This window comes from Canis lupus, chromosome 31 (genome assembly GCF_048164855.1).
Source record: "Canis lupus baileyi chromosome 31, mCanLup2.hap1, whole genome shotgun sequence".
Lineage (NCBI taxonomy): Eukaryota > Metazoa > Chordata > Mammalia > Carnivora > Canidae > Canis > Canis lupus.
This window is the reverse complement of record NC_132868.1, coordinates 8,166,447-8,184,446: the sequence shown is the minus strand read 5'-3', so window position 1 is coordinate 8,184,446 and position 18,000 is coordinate 8,166,447. Positions and strand designations below refer to the sequence as shown.

Here is an 18,000-nt window from a genome sequence, read left to right as displayed (position 1 = left end):
CACAATCCAAGGTGTAGATGGCACCATCACTCATGGGTGCCATTTATGAGTCACAACTAGTGATCAGATAGAGAAACGCCAGCTGCCAAGAGTAGGGCCAGGGCCAGCTTCGCAGAAAAGGAAACCCTCACAAGGATTCCCATGCTGACCATTCATCAATGTTCCTCCAATTAGCAATCTTTCACCAAGTAAAGGCTGCTTTATGGCCTCGGAATGTTGGTTGTCTTCCAAAAGGTACACTGAAGAGGTTTCTGGGGACCTAAAGATAGTACTGGGTAAGAGAGAGTAACTTGGTCCTGAGTGGTCTCACACGGTCTCACACACCTCATCCTCACCACACATTTGTGAAACAGGAAATAGTATTATTCATAGTTCACAGGTGGGGAAACTGAGGCATAGGAAGCACAAATAACTCACCTGCATTTACACACAGCCAAGTACAAGAACCCGCAAAGATTCAGACTCAGCTGGTAAGACCACTGGCTTTCCCTCGAGGAAGGAATGAGTTATTTATTCAGCCACAGTCACTCAGCCCCTGCTGCCTGCCATCCAGACACCAGCGATGATTAAGATCAACCCAATCCCTCAGCAGACTTTCATCTTGACAGAACAATCTCGCAAGTGCCAGAATCACTCTGTTGTTCGGGCTGGATATTTATATTTGTGCTTAAGGATATGTCATCCAATTAGCAGTAGTTCTTTGTATTTTGTACATTCAGTTGCTCCAATATAATTCTTTTATATTGTCATTATTATACACACTGCAGAACCTCTGAAGAAGTTAAGGAAAAGTTTCTGGAGGAATGAGCCTAATTAGCTGCAGCCAAGATTGTGATGCTGAGGCCTGGCAAAGTGGGGAAGCAGGTAGCAGTCAGCCCCTAACCAAATGATGGACACCATTACCCACAAAATCAGGCCCCAGGGCACGTGTTCTAGGTCACAGAAGCTTTCCCCCGGAGGGTGCTTCTTCCCTCCTCCTCAGTCTTGAATCTCTGTGTTAGCAGAGGTTGCATACAAGAAGACGGAAATCTGTGCATACTCAGGTGCTCAGGTGGGGACAAAAACTTTGGCACCGCAGATGTGACTCCGGTTAGGATGGGTTTCGTCAGCACTACTCATCACGTGAGAACAGAGAGTGCATGGTCGAGATGCTGCTGGGAGGGAAAGCAGCTATTAACAGGGAAAGGCAAGCAGAATCTGGAAGCAGTGGTTTCTGATGATGTTGACAGCTTCAAAAAAGCAGGTTGTCTCTTAGAAAATGCCATTGTTATTAAAGGTAGCCTGCCCAGACTTTAGACTCCATTGTGTGTCTCTACATCATAACCTTTGACGTCATCACCAGTACATCCACTGGATACAAAGAAAACGATAGATGGATTAGATTGATTAGTTTGACAAACAAGCATTACATTTGCAGCTGCCATCGTGCACTTCAGAAAAAATTCCTTCCTCCTTGTAGGTAGAGACTAACAGTAAGTAATGAATATAATGAACAGATTAGTATCGTGTAGGGATGATCTGAGGAGAAAATAGAAAACTTAGAGCAGGAGGAGTAGAAGTGCACAGGAAGGCTCTGCTGCCCTTTTATTTTTATTACCTTTTTAAAAAAGATTTTTATTTATTTATTCATGAGAGACAAAGAAAGAGAGCGAGAGGCAGAGACATAGGCAGAGGGAGAAGCAGGCTCCATGCAGGGAGCTCGACTCAGGACTCGATCCCAGGACTCGAGGATCATGCCCTGGGCCAAAGGCAGGCGCTAAACCACTGAGCCACCCAGGGATCCCTCTGCTGCCCTTTTAAAGAAGGGGTGAGAGGAAGAGTGGTTTAAGAAGGTGACATCTGAGCAAAGATATGAAGGAAGCATGAGAGGGAGCCAGGTGGATGTCTGGGGAGAGAGACCGGACGAGAGAACGGTCTGTGTCAAGGTCTGAAACACTGTGTACTTGACTTGTGAGAAGATCAGCAAGGAGGTCAGTAAGGTTGGTGTGGAGTGAAGCAGGATGGAAGGGGTGAAACCTGGTAGCTGCAGGGCTGTCCACCAAGCAGCGACCACTCACTCCTAGGGCTTTAGCTGTTGGTCTACATGGCACGTGAAGCTACTGGGGGAATGTGAGGGAGGAGTGATGTCTGACGTGTCTTTCATAAGCATCACAAAGTGCTGGGTTGAAGACAGAATGGGGTGCAGTGGTGCAGGAAGACTAGTTGGGAGATGATTTCAACCAGAAATTTCCAGGTCACTGAAAAACTTACCATTATTAAGCATTCTCATTTGGTGTTCTGAATCTATGTGTTCAAATACTAAACAAAACTTAAATATTGCACTAATTAGAGTGACCTGGGGATATCAGAATGGTGTCCATCCTACCAGCATCCACAGCCTGCACAGAATCTTCTCTGACTTCCCTGGAATTGGTCCTTTAGTCCCACAAAAGGTGGGTTTCCATAGCTCATTTCACTTGCCACAGCTTTCAGCGTCTCGTTTTCCTCTAAGGGGAGCTTCCAGCTTCTTCAAATCCCTTGGTTCAATGTGATTTTCTTTCTCCCTGTCTTTGATTCCTGTCCTCCTGCCAATCTATTGCTTGGTTTTGTTTGTTTGTTTGTTTTTTGTTTTGTTGTTGTTGTTCTGTTTTATGATAGTCACAGAGAGAGAGAGAGAGAGAGAGAGGCAGAGACATAGGCAGAGGGAGAAGCAGGCTCCGTGCACCGGGAGCCCAACGTGGGATTCGATTCCGGGTCTCTAGGATCGCGCCCTGGGCCAAAGGCAGGTGCTAAACCGCTGCGCCACCCAGGGATCCCCAATCTATTGCTTGTAATCCCACTCAGTTCATGAAAAGAATTTGGTGAGAGGAAGACAGACTTTCCTCTCATGTTTTGACTGTCCTAACGATGGAACTCAGCCACTGTAAAGGGATAGGTTGGGGCTGTGGGGATATTCCCTGAGGTCTAGAGCTGCCAGCAGCTGGGTTAGAGGAGGTCAATGAAATTCACACATCTCCACTCACTCGTTTCTGCAAAACAAAACTTCTGAATGTGAATTTAGAAATCTAATCAGTCTCACGAACTAACGGCATGACATAGGTTCTTGAGGAATGATGTAATAGGCTATGGAAACCCTACGAGTCTTTTTCAATCCTGCATTCATCTGTCTTTTCCTCCAGAGGTACTTCTTGCCATTATTCTTCTGCTTTATTGAATGTATGCTAACGTGATCTCCACCTCAAGTCTCTCACAACCTAAATAAACTGTGATTTCATTCTATGAATGATTTTTCAGAGTTTTTACCTCTTCTGCTTAGATTGTATGCATGAAACTGGTATGTAATTCTCCTTTTGCCATTAAGACACTTTTCAAATGAGTTCAAACAATTCATCTGGTCAGAGACTTGGAAGGTCAATGTGATGAATAATTAAACCTGTGTAAGTCTTCCCTGGAAATAAAAGACAGATGGTTTGATATGAAACCTTCTTAATGGATGAGATACTCCTTAAAAAAAGAAAAAAAAAAGAAAAGAAAGAAAAGAAAAGAAAAGAAAAAGTTAAATTTGAAAGCTGATCTGCTCATCTGAGTCTTTCAGACTCAGACTCAGACTCAATGGGATTGGGGTGTCCCCTGCCCCACAGGATGTTTGGAAATGTGCCAGGACAGCACTGGCAAATGCTGTGAGTGGGTGGGTGGGTTTCTTTCTGGCTGTGGGTGCCCTGGAGCATCAGATGCTGAATGCCCCACACAACAAACCACCTCAATCAAAATGCACAGAGATGACCTCCATTCTGCTTGAGTGCCAGAGACAGCTACAGTAGTAATCAATCTGCTTTAAGGTAGGATATTGGATTTGTACTATGATTTCTAGGGGGGAAAGGTCATTAGTTGTTTGATTAGGAGAATTTCTTGTGGTTTATCATCTTTGGTCATGGGCAATAATTTAGTAAAAATTCCCAACCTCCAAAGAAAACATCTTTTATTCGATTTTGGTTTGATGTTGCTCCATATCTTTATTACTACAACATCTGCTTCCCTTCTCACCCTTTCAATCCATCTGGTAGATTTGCTAATGATCTTTGAATTCTGTAACATTTAGAATACTCTCCAGCTTAAAAACATTGATGACTCCCTATTTCAGAGCCAAATTTCTTTGCCTGGCTTCCAAAGCACTCAAGAAAATAGGTCCTTCCAGCCAGTCTTATATTTCTACTCTTCCCAAAGATGAATCAGCTGCTCGGCCAAGACATACTCCTCGCGAGCTAGCTCATAAATAGCCCGCTCTTCCTTATGTCTTGCCTTGATGAGGCCTCTTTACCTATTATGTAAACCATGCTTTCTTTCTCTCTGCTTTTCAAATCACACCAATTTTTCCAGAACTAATTCTACTCTTCCTCTTTTTTTTTTTTTTAATTTTTATTTATTTATGATAGTCACAGAGAGAGAGAGAGGCAGAGACATAGGCAGAGGGAGAAGCAGGCTCCATGCACCGGGAGCCCGACGTGGGATTCGATCCCGAGTCTCCAGGATCGCGCCCTGGGCCAAAGGCCCGCGCCAAACCGCTGCACCACCCAGGGATCCCTCTACTCTTCCTCTTTAAGTCACTATGCAAAATGCCTAAGAGCCTGATTCTTGAAAACGGACAGTCAGATAAAATCTAAGCCTTACCTTTCACTAAAAATTATTTACTCTTTCTCAGGCTCAGTTTTTTTATCTGTGATATGGGAGTAATATTTCTATCTCATAGTATCATTAAGATTATTAAGTGAAATATATACAAATTATTTAGCATAGTATCTGGTATGGCCTGTGGTGTTTTCCTAACCAAGAACTTGGTGAGCGTCCATCTAGGATAATTTCACTGAATACCATTGCCCTTCCTGACTGCTTGTTCATTGCTCTCTTTTAGAATTTGTAGTTTCTGTTTAATAAATTGGTAAATGACTCTGTATCCCTGACACCATTGTTTACCCTACCAGTGGGGTATCCCAGTTAGACCTAAAACCCTTTGAGGGGAAAGGAAATGCTTATACCTCTCCTGCCTCTCCACAGTATTTGGCATGATGATAACGCTGAAGATGCTAAATAGATAGCCATCATCTCATTATTCAACCAGCAAATGCATCAGCCACTCTTCTAGCACTTGGAACAGACTGATGAGTGAATGCATTCTCTACCCTCAGGAGCTCACAGAGAGTAGAGGAAACAGACACATAACACAGGTATAAGAGAATGGGACAATGTGGCGATAGAAATAGTTACTTCTTGAGTATTTAAATGAATAAATGTTAAGTCTTAGAAGCATATTTTATTCAGAACCAAATGGATGATTTCCTTATGTCAAGGGTGTGCTGGTAAATGATTAACAACTGGCCCTTAGGGGAAACATAAAAGCCTTGGTTTGTAGTACTGGCCAATTTTTATGCTGTAAATCCTCCACCATGGCCAATTGCAAGCAACCATTGTGATATCGCTGAACATGAAGTTGCAAAGAGATGCACTATACCATATGTAGCTTTGCTACTATATATACATACAGTAGATGCAAATAGCCTTAAGAGCATGGAAATGGAAAAATATTGTAAAATAATTAAGAAGTAATGATTTTTGAATACTTATTATATTTTAATATATGTACATAGTTGATTATATTATGTATAGGTATATGATTGAATCATGACTATGTAATTTAATTTTAATGATGGGTGTGTTGGGATCCCTGGGTGGCGCAGCGGTTTGGCGCCTGCCTTTGGCCCAGGGCGTGATCCTGGAGACCTGGGATCGAGTCCCACGTCGGGCTCCTGGCATGGGGCCTGCTTCTCCCTCTGCCTGTGTCTCTGCCCCCCTCTCTCTCTCTCTGTGTGACTATCATAAATAAATAAAAATTTAAAAAAAAAAAAAATGATGGGTGTGTTTAACAAGTGAAAATTTTAATAAATTCTCATGAGTTCATATGAGCTGACATATCACTGTTTATAGCCCATTTCTAACTCTTAAAAGCTAGGGGAAAAGTTAGTATTTTGCTATTGGCTATAAAGTTGAGTTTTTACAAAGTCCAGTTTTGAGTACATTTGGATGCCAACACATCTCTCTTCAGTGGCTTTTGTAAACATGGAACGGATTCGAGGGTAAAGGGTTTTATTTTTCTTTTCAATTGCTGGTATTTATTTACTTTTTAACTATTTGCCGTGAAAGATTCCAAACATATACCTAAAATTGTGTAATGAACATCCCTGTTTCTGTCACCTATCTTAACTATTTCAACTCCTGGCCATTTTACTACCATCTGTGCACTCCCCATATATGACTCCCCTACCTCCACATTATACCATTTTGCGTCTATGTTCCCCTTACATTATCCCCCATCCCCACATTATTTTGTAGAAAATTTATCAGTTCATGTATAAATATGTCAGAACAGATCTAGGAGATATGGACTTCTTTAACATAACTACAATACCATTATCACATTTAAATATTGTAATTTCTTAATAACATCGAGGCTCTCTAGTCGGTACTCAAAACTCTGTCTCACAAATATCACAAATGTTCTTAACATTTTTTACAGTTTGTGTGAATTTGGATGCAATCACACATTATAATTGATTAATAAATCTCTTAATCAGCAGTTTTCTCTACAAATCCTTTCCTCCCTTATATATGCAAAAAAATTAGATCAATTGGTCCTGTAGAGCTTGCCAGAGACTGAATGTTGCTGCTTGCATCCACATGATGTTATTTACATGTGATGTTGTGTTCTGTATGTCCTTTATATAGATAATTGAATCTAGATGAACTTGATCAGATTTGGCTCCATTTTTATGGCAAGAGTGCTTCGTCAGTGGTATTGTGGACCTCTGTGAGGAGGTTCATGGGGTCTGGTTTTCTCTTTTTATATGATTTTAGCTGGTGTTGATGCTCACTGACTGGATTCACTAATAGTGGGGACTACAAAATGGGCATATTTTAATTTCTATCATACCTTATTTATATTATTAGCTGGAATGCTTTGTAAAAAAACTTCTCTTCATCCACTATTTGGATAGCCAATGGTACCATTTACCCGGGAAAAAAAAAATAAATGTTTGTTTCATTTGTTTCTTCTCCTTTACTCACCTGTTTTCAAAATAAGTTGGTCACTAGCATCCCAGTAATTACCAGTTCCTACTAAGGAAAGAACCCCTGCAAGCTTCCACCAAGCTTTGTAAGGAATGGCAAAATCATTTAGCTCAATACATATTTATACACCTACCTCAGTGTAGAGAATAGCAGTCCTTTCTAAATGACATGAAAAAGTTATTGGCACATTTTAGAAAATCTTTTCTGCTTTACTGGATGATTTTCCCCATGACATTACTATTTCCAACAAGATGAATACCACAGAATTTTATCAGATGTAGCCTTGGAAATTACCTCATCCATATGCCTCATTCATTGTAAACTCAGGGAAATTAGGCCAGTTGAAATCAAGCCACCTGCCCAAAGTGGTACCCTTTGCCCAACAATTGGTACCAGGCCTGATTCCAGAATTCTTGTTTCCTATTCCAGGAATCTGACTAAAAGAATGGTTCTGTCAGGAATTCTGGTTAAAATCACTAATAAGTACAAGGAAACAAATCTATCACACTCTGTCCTCAAATTTAAACAAGCCATCATTCCAAAACTCATTCCAAATCAGACATCTTGGAACTCAAAGCATTTTCCCAAAGTAAGGCAGATTTCACTGCTGTATACAACCCAGGCTGGACTGAGAAATGGTATTTAACTATAATTTAATACAAATACATAGCGCTGCTTGTGCAACACCATTTAACAACTGCTTCTTAATAGAAATCAATGAATATAAGAAAACTTTTATTTAACATATCCTACTATGCCCTAGGAACTTTCTATGTGTTTCTTCATTTCATTTCTACAATAATCTTGAGAGGTAGGTAGTATTGGTCCCATGCTATCAAAAAAAAAAAAAAATTTGCAAGTCAGAAAAATAATCTCAAGGGCACAGTAAGAGGTAGAGCTTGCATTGGAAACCAATAGCAGGATGTTTCCCGGCCACCTAAGCTTTCAGCTCTCCATAGAGAGAAAGGACCATCTGCTTGGCTGCTGCCTCAGTAATAGGAAGGAGGAGGTTCCTTCACTGCTAGGTCACTGATAATCATTTTAGTGAGTTATTGGGGGTTGTGACAGGGTGGAGTCCTGACAACATTGGTGGGAGCAGAGGGGGGCTTTTGACTCAAAACTGATTCAGGGGATTCACTGACAAAGTTGCACATGATTCAGCTGAGAAAAAGGGTCGCAAGCTATGGAAGTGGTTATCAGCAAAGCAAGGGCGGGCTGTCAATCTCATTTCATAGGAAGCTAATTGTTTATGTGACTGAGACTATGGTAGGCAGTCTCTGAGTGCTCCCAGTGGTCCATGCCTCCTAATACTGATGCTCTGGTGTAATGCCCACCCACTGAGGGTGGGCAGGTCATACTGGTTCACTTCATATGGCAGGAGTGATGGGATGTCATTTCCAAAATCAAATCATGCAAAGCATGTGGCTTGCATCTCTGGTGTGCTTTGTCTCCTTCTCAGATCCCCCATGCTGGATGAAGCTGCCGCCATGTTGAGAGAGCAGCCTGTGAAGAAGCTAACATGAGTGATGAAATACTGAGGGCTCAGTCCAATAGCCTGGGAGAAGCGGAAATTTGCTCACTCCCATGTGAGTGTCTTAGTAGAGGATCCTTCGGCGCTAGTCAAGTTGAGATGGCTGGAGCCCCAACCAACATCTTGACTCCCAACTGGTGGGAGACCTAAGAACCTGAACTACCCACCTCTATGCTGCCCCTTGAATTCCTGAGTCACAGAAACTGAGGTCATAAAAGTTTGTTGTTTAAGTTGCTCAGTTTTAGAGTAATTTGTTAAATAGCAACAGACAACTAATTCAGTGTCACTCTTAAATCAAGGGATGTCTGTTCTTTATTAATGCACTTTTGGGGTATATGTATGTAGTCATTTTATTTAGGAGTGCTACTTTCTTTTAATCTTAAATAAAATAACACTTCTTTTTCTGGTTATAATCTTTTATCCCTGAAAAATACCAAAGTAAAAAAAAAAGCATGTATGAGAAATATATCTTAGTGGTTATCAACTGGGGGAGATGTTTTGTCCCCCAAGGGATATTTAGCAAGGGCAATCTCTGGAGACACTGTTGGAGCTTGTTACTAGAATCTGGTGGGTAGAAGGCAGGGATGCTTCTAAACACTCTGCAATGTACAGGAGAGCCCCTCACGCCAAAGAATTATCCTGCAAAAAATGTCAATAGATGTTGAACAATCTTAGTATATAACCACTGAAATATATCTATTCAGAAAATGATTGTGTTTATAAAATTGAAGCTTATGATAGTACATTGAAACCATAGGAGATTAATATGTATTTTCTACAATTTTTCCATTTCTTCTCTTCCTATTGACAGTTTTTGTCAAATGAAAATGAAAATTCTTTAGTTACATAAAAGCAACTTTCTATTAACATAAATGACATTTGTTTTATTGTGTAAAACAGTGGGTAATATTTTGGTATATTCAAGTTGTTAATTTTCTTTGTTATCAGGAACATGTAGGCTGATATTTTGGAAAAGTAATTGTTTAACATTGAATTTGGAACACTGTGGATCACAAAACTCTACACTGACTGATATAAATAACACTCAGTCTCCCAGTGTGTAGGAGACTCTAAATAAGTAAATTGAGAATGGATATTTATAGAGAGCCTACAGATGAAGTCCATTTATTTTAGGCAAGGGGCTCCCATCATCCTTTCCTAAATGATGGATTGGCCTCAAGGATCAAGGATTCTGTATAATGAAGACAGAGACTTTCTCACAAGTCTTACAACTGTGAGACACATCCTCACAAATGCCAAATGAACGAGGTTGTTGGGGTGAGCACCACATGAAATCCACAGTGTAGAGTCTACTCCCTTAGGAAGAGGTTTTCAGAGATCTCAGCAAGTTACATGTGAAGAACAGATTATTTTAGAAAAATAAGTGACTATAGTAGGAACATCAAGATAGGCATCTCAGATCTGCAGAAACAACTGAAAACAGTACTTCTATCTGAGGTCTGATTTCCTCCAATAATACTGAATTTTTCCTATGCTTGAAACAGCGGCAATGTCACACAATAATCTGTGACATCCCAAATAAGGACTTTGTAGAGAGCTGTGGAGATTAAGTGGAAAGCAAATGGTAGCACAGTTGAGCACTCAGCCTTGAGGTGGCAAACCAAAGATCTGAGTTTAAGTCTTAGCACTGACGCACCTAGCTGGTGCAATTAGGTTGAAAATGAAGTTTAAATTCGACATAACATGAAAACTTAGTGCTCAAGTACAGGAAAAGTTCAGTGTCTATCAGCTATTATTATTATGAATTTAAAAATCTGATGCATTATGGTAGCCACTAGCCTCAGGTGGCTACTGAATATCAGAAATGGGCCTCATTGAACCTGAAATGTGCTGTGAGTGTCAAGTACAGACCAGATTTCGAAGCCCTAGTACAAAACATGGAATGTAAAATACCCCAGTTATTTTTATATTGACTATGTGTTGAAATAATATGTTGGATATACTGGGTGTACAGTACTGTAAAAATTAGTTTTACCTGGTTCTTTTCCCTTTTTTTAATGGTCTGTTAGAAAATTTAAGATTACACATAGTGCTTATGTTACACAGGTATTGTATTGTCATTTTATTGTATTAAAGTATTTTATTCTATTCCAAAAAGGATCTGATGTATAATGTCATTGTCACTCCTTCTTCAACATCCTCCCCCTTTGAAACAGACGCTACCCCACATGCAGCCCACTGAAATTTGGTGGCTCCTTGCTTCCATTTCTCTGTGTGGACTGATGTTAGCCGTGAGGTAGGTGGAGGCCATGATGAGATGTGACCCAGTGATGGAACTTAGCTGAAAGACGCTGTGTCTCTTTGCTGAATGTAATGTGGTGATGGCATCAGCAACACTACAAGCCCACATGCAGATCCACTCCTCCTTCTTTTACAACATGACTTTTATAAGATGACGCTTTTACAAAAATAAAGTACACATCCTTTTTAATATTATAAGTAATACTGCATATACATATGCAAAGACATTAAAGTCTATATATTATCTCACATATCAATATTATTTCATGTGAAAAGTTAGAAAACATTAGAATTTAATAAAGATTCTATGGTATATGATATCTGAACATACTAAATACAAAATAAACAATGTTAGCTATCTAGTTACAGAGAGATAAATAAATCTACGAAAAGAGAAAAAGCTAAAATTTATTTTTAATTAAAAGAATTATTATTCTATTTTTGCTCTTGTAATGTACAGACAGTACACTTATAACCACCTGACACCACCACTAACTCGGTAAAGAAAGCTCTGTTTTATTCTGTCCCCTTTAATTTCCTGCCTTATTTCTAAAGGTCATTTCATAGAAAAAGGAACCAAAAAAAGCCAAGTGAATGGGGGAAAAAAACCCACATGTGTTTACGTATCATGTGTTATACAAGACGATGCCCTCTGACTTTACAGACTTGTACCTGGGACATCACACCTACACCTCCAATATTTGTGATTAGATTTCTAAGGTGTGAGCTTCACACGAACAGTCTAGTCCAGATCATCTGCCTTCAGTTTAGCTGGGTTTGTCACACTTTCATTTCTGACGCTGGTAGTCATATGCTTGCTGTTTAGGGACCCAGTGGTCACATTAGTTTGCTGAATAATAGTGGCATGTTTTCTATAACAAAAAATATCTTGAGAAATCTGAAATCAAATCTAAACCATCTTCACATCAGTGCTCTAGATTTTCTCCAGAAATAGAATGGACTTAGCAAAGAACAAGGGGCTCTTAGATCTAAATTCTGCCCTCAGGTATTTTACATGGGCTATTATTGGCTTTCTTTTTCTTAGAGGCATTTATTTTATTTTAAAGACTTACATAGAAGCCAATAGCCTTGTACATGACTATGTTGTGTGTCATAAAATACATACTGCTCTAGCTACCCTGAATAATGGACAAAACATTAAGCATGTTATCCCCGCCATTATGTTCCTCTTTGAAGCTCCATCAGAATACTAGGGGAAATAACTGAATAACAAAGCTTGAGAAAATAGTAGAGATCTTTCCATTACAGACAATAGCATGGCCATGTGGAGTGGGCAAGAACCTCCCCCCACTGGCAACAAATAATTTCCTATACAAAAGGAAGACTGTTAAAATAATTGCACTGGCCGGGAAATATTTTAAGATGCATTAGAAAAAATTCATCATCTTTTCACAGATCAAGTATAAAATGTTACAGGCATTTAGTAAACTTTTTATTGAGCAAGTCAATTACTCTTCCATGTCAATATTGATAGTGATGACAATTCCAGGCATTTCATTTTCAGAACCAGATTTAATTTCAAGATTATCACACTTGTTGCAGATAACCCAGCTACTAAAACATAATTAGGGTTAGTGCATGTTTACATGAGGATAGATCGTGCACACATAAATGAGCCTGATGTTCAGTTCTGGGATTGGAGCAACTGAGTTGGATCTGAGGTGTGAACACGAGGTGCTGCATGTCCAAGCACAAATCATCAGATTATCCGTGCCACTGAGAAGAGATTGGCTAAGGGGTTGCTGCAGAGAACCAAGGTTTTCTGATTTTCCTCAGTTTTATTCTCTGTGGAATCCTTATTTTCTTGCCAACTCTGTGGTTCAATCTAAAATACTTTTTGTATTAGACCACTTGGGAACTGAGATTGAGGAAGAGCCATGTCTCAGAATCTGACGCCAAGAAGATGAGATTCATGGAGTCCCCTTACTATTCAATACAGCACCCAAGGAAAAACCACAGGGGCTAGTCCTGAGGAAGCCTCAAAACTTCTTGAGTGACCCAGTGCTGTGTAGGGATTACTGTATAAATATGCCAAAGAGGACCCCTCTGTATTGGCCACAACATTGTTTACTTCTCCACAGTGGGCTACAACCATTAGCTCAAAGCCACTGGCACCAAACAAATTTTACACATACCATTGTTTTCAATAGATCCCAAATAGGCAGAATTTTAGCCATTTAGAGCCTGGTCGCTTTGCAAGCCCCATGAAACTGCACCCAACATCTGCCAACTATAGATAAGACAAATCCTGTAGCAATAAAAGACCCAAACCACTGCTTGTCTTCAGAGCTCCCTGACCCAGAGACCCCTCACCAAGCTGCAGTCAGCATCATCTGGACATGTAAACGCCCACTCTCCATGTCCCCTCTGCCCCCTGGAACTTCCTTCACCTTCTTTCTTTTCCGGCCAGGGGCCCTGTGTGGCTGTCTCTGAAAATTCTCCTACTGGGAGAGACTTTTCTTCTCTTGCAGTCCTGTCCAAATACTCAATAAAGCTTGTCATGCAATATTGTCATCTTGTGGTCTTGTATTTTCTTTTCCTTGCTCAGCCCTGAAATTCTCAAACTCACTGCAGGGACCAATAAAATATGCAGCCAAGAGAGGAGCAGAGCTTGATCTAGAAAGACAGTGCACCTGGCAGCGCCTTGCCACTAGACCAAAGTCTGGCAACCAGGGAACAGACAAGAAAGCAGACCCTTCCAGGGATGCTGGTGTGGAGGGAAGACAGTTCTCGAAGTGCAACCAGGGAAGCCAGTGCTGAGAGACCCATGCCCAAGTATCAGCATGTCCACCCGAAGCTGGCCTTCTATCCAACCACCAAGCTGGGATTTAAAGAGGATCCTGTGGAGGGTTTGGGAGGCAAATTATGATCATTGCTGGAAGAGAAAGCTCAAGATAAAAATTAATTCAGTTCTAACAAACTAAGTATAGAAAAGTGACCAGGTTAAAATTTTACCTACCAGGTGTGCTCTGTATTTTGACCTAATTAAAAAGAACTTTTGTCACTTCCCCACGTGCTGGGCCGAGACAATTTGCAGATCAGCTCATCCCTTCCAGCTGGCTTCAATCTGTTGGCGCAACAGGCCCCTCCATACGATGAATGGTTAACATTTTCCTGTTCAGAGGATTAGGCTAAAAATACCAAAGATGCAATAAAATAAGTTGACAATAGTTATCTTAATAAAATATGTTGATTGAATTCATCTCTATTAAAACATTTTCAAAATATTTATTGGTGTTGCTCAAAAACAGTAAGTAAAACAGCACAAGATATGAATTCATCATGAAGCTTGTGAAGCTTTGGTTTCATGGCCCTCACAAAGGCCTCATTCAGGGACCTGGGATGGGCCCTGACAATTTCACATTAATAGTTTCATGGTCTTTATCTTAAAGAAAAAACTTTAAACACCCCCCCCCAAACTTGAATATTCCTCAAATAGCATATTGCAACCAAAGTTGAGACATTACCAGATGTAGCTGTGGGTTCTGCATCATGTGAGACTGACTCTAGAAGAAATGACCCCATATAGCTACTTCTGTGTCTGGTGTCCAGAAGCCTCAGAAGCTTGGGAATATGAGACCGCACTCAACTTTCAAGAGAGATCAGATGACATCTAGGATTTCTAGAAGCTCAGATAAAATGATGGCTGAAAATTCCTGCCCTGTTTGGGAAGCTAGCATACCTAGATGGGTTCATTTGCATTAACATATTAGTTGCATATTCTACATATGTGCAAGGGAGTCAGACGTAGAGGATGGCCTTCAAAACCTACTCAGAATTTAGTGAATGTGGGCGATCAGTTAACTTTCCAGTTTTATGTTTTTCATCTATGAAATGGGGATAAAAGTAGCTGCATCATGGGGCACCTGGGTGGCTCAGTGGTTGAGCATCTATGCCTTTGGCTCAGTGCCCCAGGATCGAGCCCTACATCGGGCACCCTGCAGGGAGCCTGCTTCTCCCTTTGCCTGTGTTTCTGCCTCTCTCTCTTTGTCTCTCATGAATAAATAAATAAAATCTTTTTTTAAAAAAAGTAGCTGCATCATAAAGATGTAGTAAGGATTCAAGGAGATAACATAAGAGCATCACTTAGAGTCTGGTTAACAGTAAATATGTCTAATCCACTGGCCCCTAACTTTTACCTGTGCATTAGATGAGGGCCTGGATAGTGACAAGAAGTGACAGTTTATTACCTGACATTATATGCAAGCCCTTAGTTGAAGGAATGATGGCAGTTAACTTCCAGCTGCCAAAAATTTCAATGTGAAAAAACCCAAATGCCCATCAGGTGGTGAATGGATAAACAGACTGTGGTCCTCCCACATGGCGGACGGTGCCCCAGTAACAAAAAAGGAATGAATTTACTAATCATGCAACCCCATGGCTACATCTCCATTGCATTACATTAAGTGAAGAAAGCCACACTCAAAAGAGCTACATACTGTATGATTCCACTTCCACGACATGCTGGAAAGACAGAGAACTACACAGGGAGAAAACGGATCAGTTACAGACTATACAGGGGACCCTTGTGGGGGGATAGAACTGTTCTGTATCTTCATTATGGTGGTAGTTAGATGATTGTAAGCTTTTCTAAAAATTTGTAAAATTGTACACTTCAAGGGGTGAATTTTACTAGATGCACTCTGCATTGGGTCTAATTATGCAAATTATAACTCAATGAACCTCACCCAAACCAAAAAAAAACCCACAAACAGACAAGTAAACAAGACCCAAAACCCATCGGAATGCCCTGCAGAGAAGGCCAGGCAGAGATGGCCTGAGGCTAGCCCAGGGCTCTGGTCTGAGCCTGCCCCACGTATTCCCCACAGCACTCCTGAGCCGCCACCTCCCTGCCTGGTGTTCCTGCTTTGGAGCTGCCAGCACCCCGCATCTGCCTCTGTGGGATGGGCCCTAAGAGTGGGTCATCCAAGTACGGCAATCCTCCTGTTGGAAACATAGGGCTGGTGAGAGTTTCAACACCACTTAGGACCACGTGTGCCCTCCATGGTCATCTCCCTCACTCCACTCTCGGCCACATTAGGGAGGAGAGCATTCATCTCGCAGGTCCCACAGTGCCGTGCCTAGCTGCACGCACAAAGTCTACATTCAAAGAAGTGTTAAAGTCAAAGATCCCACAAGATCTATTGTTCTAAGGATCAGATAGTGGTAAGCGGACTCCGGGTGCAAGTTAGGAGCACTTCTTACTGTGAATGGGGACATCCCCCAAACAGGCTAGCTATTGATTTGGAAGAGGTGCTTTTGATTCTAAGGGTTATTTGACAGGAGATAAGGCCCTGCAGTAAGCTATAAACTCTGAGGGATGATGATTGCCAGTGTAGTCGATCCTTAGTAAAATACACATCAGCCTGGTGAGGGATGTTGATACTGGGGAAGGCTCTGTGTGTGGGGAGCAGGCAAGGGGTGATGGGAAATCTCTGCACCTCTCTCTCAGGTTTGTTGTAAATCTAGAATTGCTCTGAAAAATAAAGTCTTGGGGCATCTGGCTGGCTCAGTTGAAAGAGCATGTGATTCTTGTTCTCAGGGTTGTGAATTCAAGCTCCATGTTGGGTGTGGAGCCTACTTAAAAAAAGAAAATGAAAAAAAAATAAAGTCTTAAATTTCTTTTCAGAAAGGAAGTAGTGATCCAAGTCTCTGGAAGGAGTTAGCGCTGCTCTGCTCCTCATCCCCTCTTGAGTCAGATTTTAAGGGCAGGTTCTTCCTCAGCCAACATGAGCTGTAATGGCCTGTGTCTGGTCTGTACTTGTCTCTAAAACTTGCAACAAAAGATGAATGGATAAAGAAGATGTGGTTTATGTATACAATGGAATATTACTCAGCTATTAGAAATGACAAATACCCACCATTTGCTTCAACGTGGATGGAACTGGAGGGTATTATGCTGAGTGAAGTAAGCCAGTCGGAGAAGGACAAACATTATATGTTCTCATTCATTTGGGGAATATAAATAATAGTGAAAGGGAATATAAGGGAAGGGAGAAGAAATGTGTGGGAAATATCAGAAAGGGAGACAGAACGTAAAGACTGCTAACTCTGGGAAACGAACTAGGGGTGGTAGAAGGGGAGGAGGGCGGGGGGTGGGAGTGAATGGGTGACGGGCACTGGGGGTTATTCTGTATGTTAGTAAATTGAACACCAATAAAAAATAAATTAAAAAAAAAAAAAGAAAAAAAAAAAACTTGCAGCATGTAGACCCCTTAGAAGAGCCTCAGAACATGTATACGTAGGCGGCGGTTCTTGAAAACTACTCTTAGTGAACTGAAGTCCTAAGTTTGGAGAAAAAACATACTTCAACAAAAGACAGGAAGTCATCAAAAAATTAACATCACCTGTTTGGCAGAGTTGTGCACGTGTCCAAAGCAGCCATGGTTTCATGGTCGGTGGCAATAATAATGATATTGGACACCTGATGTGCACACAGCAGGGGGCGGGGGCAGTACATGGCCACACTTGCATTTCCTGCTTTCGGACTCCAGGTGCAAGAACTGGATGAATCATAATTTTTGCCTCTTGACACACTCTCATCATTAGCCACGCGTGGTTTGCTTTTCTTCTGCTATATATTTAGTTAACATATATTTAGTTAGTTCAACAATGTAATAAACATCCATGATTCCACACTCCCTGCCCCCCACCACCCAAGAAGCTAAGATTTTTAACTACAATCTTTATGTAACATCCACAGGCATTCAGTTTCCCCCCATGCAGGATAACCATGCCGGAATTCTGTGTTTAGTCTTTCTTCCCTTGCTTACCTGTTAGTAGCTTTATTGCAATGTCATGTATTCCTAAAGTTTATATATATATATATATATATATATATATATATATATATATATATATAGCTTATATATATACTATATATATTTTTAATTTACATAATTTGTATTTTATATAAATATAAATATATATTAAATATATATTTTTATATTAATATAATTTATATTTTATATTTAATTTTAGCTCTTTTCCTCTCATAAGAACGTAAGCTTTTTTTTTTTTTTATTCATTCAGGGAGAGTGAGAGAGAGGCAGAGACACAGGCAGAGGGAGAAGCAGGCTCCATGCAGG

At 40.6% G+C, this 18,000-nt stretch overlaps 1 long non-coding RNA gene across 3 annotated transcripts; it reads left to right on the top strand.

The window, feature by feature from the left end:
• The first annotated feature begins 90 nt into the window (after positions 1-90).
• LOC140622380 (uncharacterized) lies at positions 91-8,867 on the top strand. Of its 3 annotated transcripts, none has more exons than XR_012022147.1 (3): positions 91-234; positions 5,032-5,201; positions 8,558-8,867. It is a non-coding gene; the product is annotated as an uncharacterized lncRNA (long non-coding RNA). The 3 variants fall into 3 exon arrangements; XR_012022146.1 differs by having other exon boundaries at positions 91-275; XR_012022148.1 differs by lacking the exon at positions 91-234 and adding an exon at positions 2,205-2,432.
• Positions 8,868-18,000: the final 9,133 nt, after the last annotated feature.